Source organism: Dioscorea cayenensis, chromosome 12, assembly GCF_009730915.1.
Source record: "Dioscorea cayenensis subsp. rotundata cultivar TDr96_F1 chromosome 12, TDr96_F1_v2_PseudoChromosome.rev07_lg8_w22 25.fasta, whole genome shotgun sequence".
In the NCBI taxonomy this organism is placed as follows: Eukaryota; Viridiplantae; Streptophyta; class Magnoliopsida; order Dioscoreales; family Dioscoreaceae; genus Dioscorea; species Dioscorea cayenensis.
Window position 1 is genome coordinate 21,853,986 of NC_052482.1, and position 3,462 is coordinate 21,857,447.

At 41.3% G+C, this 3,462-nt stretch overlaps 1 pseudogene; it reads right to left on the bottom strand.

Annotated features, from left to right (window-relative positions):
• Nucleotides 1-1,426: 1,426 nt before the first annotated feature.
• On the bottom strand, nt 1,427-2,683 carry LOC120273885 (annotated as a pseudogene).
• Between the last annotated feature and the right edge of the window lie 779 nt (nt 2,684-3,462).

Genomic DNA, 3,462 nt, shown 5'->3' on the forward strand with positions numbered 1-3,462 from the left:
GGACTGCTTCATGCTGCAGAGAGCTATACCAATACTCAAAGAAACGCAAATAATCCAAATATCATCAAAGGTCAAAATGTTCCAGAATCCAGACCTTCCCATGATGATTGGTGATATCAAAAGCCCAATTGCACTGCCAGGGTGAAGTCCAGACATACGACTTCCAATAGCCCTAAATCATTCTGTTTTAGGGACCCTCTACAGGAAAATCCTTGTTTAAACAACTCCGATATACTTACTACCAATTGTAAAGGCTTCAAAGGGAAAAGGCAAAATAATATATGCTGCAAATATTCAGTTGAACCACGCTTGGTGTAGACAGAATCATGATTTAGAAACAACAAACATTTTGAAAACAAGATGATTCAAACTAATACCTTGAGATCATGCTGTTCATGCTAGGAGCACCACTCCTTCAGCAGCTCCAAGAAGGATTCTCATAGCAAGTAGATATCATAAATAAGCCTCGGCAGCCCAAGGAGTGAGGAAAGTGGTCATCCACCACAGGGTCATACCCCATGCCATCACCAACTTACCACCATAGTAACCAACATCAACCAAAGCCTCCCCAACTATGGGTGGCACATCAAATACCCACCCCCATAAAAAGGATGACTGTGTTTAAAGATTTATAGATAATCAGAGGGCAGAATTCAATTCTGGCTAAATCCCATGAAGAAACAATTGAATCCTCCCTCAAACTAAAGGTAACACTAGCAAGTCACCTTCATTTGGGAGGATAATTTGTATAAGGCTGAAAACTGCATGAAGTCAGTAAAAAGGAGTCTCCTGCTAATCTGGTTAGTCCAATCTGGATTCTAATGTAATAGCCCTCACTAACATATCCGTATAGCTAATTGGTTATCAGAGTTTCACAAACACTAAGAAAAATCCAGAGGTTTTCCAATAGGCAATGGAAAGAGAAATAGCTATCTGAACAATTCTAGAGAAAAACTGGGTCGAGGAATGAGCCAGTGAAAGGGGAACAATGGCCACAGACATGACCTCATGATCGACATTATGAAGGACGAAATAGCTAGGCCCAGCATGGAGACTACCTTCACTCACTTTGAGGTAATGACCTGCAAGAAGCTCGAGCTCTGCAATTAACTCTAGGGAAAGAGAGATTGGGAAGCATCAGTTTGGAAGCCCTAACTAGAAATGGAGCGCAGAGCTGGCAGTGACTTCCATAGAGTTGATCTTTTCGGTAACTAATGTAAGGATGATGATGTGGTGGTGTGAAGGACAGCATGGAGCTGGATTTCGGGGAAAAGAGGGATTAGGGAGCCCAATACATAAGTTTGTGAACCGGGACTTCATCAGAGACAAAGACTTGTTCATAAATTAATTATAAAAGGAGAAGGACATCCATGGAGATGGATTTCTGAAAGTGTTATTTATGTATTCATAATCAAACTGCTCCCTTGTCATCTTAATTATAAAGGAGTGTACACAAGGTTCAATAAATTGATTTCAGAAATCAACAATCAAATCTTGCTTAGAAGATTACCGAACAAAGAATGCCGACCCTCAGCCACAACATCTCCTGTTGCTTTGTTTTTCATTAGCACGGAAGTTCCAGAGTAGCCTCCTTTGTGGCCCAAAACCTTGGCCGTGATCTCCAACTCATCCTGCTCACAAACTATGAGAGAGAGAGATGATATGAGAGAAGCTTGTGCAACAAGAGATGAAAGCCTGAATAATATAGAGATGAGCAAACATCAGTACCACTACCATTCCATTTACAAAATATATCTGTAGAAAGCAAACACATGTTTAATCATAACTTATAATAAAACTTCCAGCAAGTAAGGGATCTCTATGTGTGTGTGTGTGTGTGTGTGTGTGTGAGAGAGAGAGAGAGAGAGAGAGAGAGAGAGAGAGATAACCACAGTCAAAAAGAGCAAATATTTCCTTTTTAAAGCCAAAATTGAAATCGATATAAAGGAAATGGAGTTAAGAGCATGCAAATGATCTATTTCTCTTGTTGTTCTAGATATAATCTGGTTTATGAGGATTTGGTTTCTAATACATGCTGAATTGCTGAATTGCTGATTGAAATCAAGAGTTGAATATCAAAATAAATTCAAAGCAAAATTATGCCAACAAGGGAGGAGAAGTTAACAAGTTTACATGGATCCGGGCCGCAGACATGTGGAGATGGACATGTCGACGGAGACCTTGGTGTGCTGACCATCAGCAAGTATGACGGCCCCTCCAATCTCATCCACTAGGTTTGCTATCGCACCAGCAGACAAGTTCCCGTCAACACCCTGCAAAATGAAAAATAAAAGAAACCATTGATATGTTATTCATACACAGATGGGTCATGGATCAAAGAAAGTTTCCATCTTTTTGATCTCATGAAGTCACGAGGCCCTCATCATAAGGCAATCAGGAACTGACCGTAAGTCTGGGAGGGACCGTGAAGGTGCAGGTGAGAGATCCACGCTGGATGCTGTCCACTCGGATGCCTCGAAGAGCCAAGGCTTCGAAGAAACTAGCGGCGAGACCAGCGCGGTGTGGCCGGACCTCCAGCGCCGAAACGCTCTTCGATTCGCTATCTCCACGAACCAGGAATTCCCTCGTCCTCTCCATCTGGGATCAACAAGATGACTGAAGGATGGCCCAAAGTTCAGAACCCTCTCATCATCTCATGATTCTCATCTCAAATGTTATGGTGCTTAAGATTTTTACATTATTTATTTATCATTTATTATAGGTAACTTTACTAGTTCCTTCTACTATATTTTTAAAATAGATAAGTCACTTTTTACCAAAGATTTTGGATTTTTTTTTCAATGCAATTATTTATTAGAATATTTCATCACAGCGAAATATAATGTCTTTATATTAAAAATGTTTTTGCTAAAGTGTCATCGGAGCTTCAAATCGTCGTTACCAAGTCCATTTGAACATGCTGTCGTCGTGTGTCATGTGTCCTTCGAGCGCATCGAATCACAGGCTGACCACCTCAGCTCCGAGTGACCCTATGTCACATTCATACTAGATGTCCATCTGCTGTGGGCCTGAGGCATCGCTATATCAGGACTTGTGGGGCTTGGAGGGCTAACTTTATCGGAGAGCCTCTTAGTCTGCTCACAGGATTTGCTTGCATAGCGATTCACGGAATATTTTGTTTGAGAGAAATGCGGCGCATGATTTACATGTTGACCTTCAGGATAATTTCATTATTTGAGAAATTGCTCATTTGTTTCCTCCTTTTGGTTTTGCATAGAATCTGAGATTAAAAGGGAATCGAGTGGGTACAAAATCAGCGCGGTGCCAGTGATCTCTCCTCAGGGGCGTGACACGGTGTCCCTGAAGACCTCCCCATCTGTTGTCTTTTTGGGGGTTACCATTGTGGCCATGGACACTTGTTGAGTGGATTTTTATTCTTATGTTTGGTTTACTGTGCTAGTGGATGTGGTTTGTATCCATCAGATGTGCTAATCTCAATTA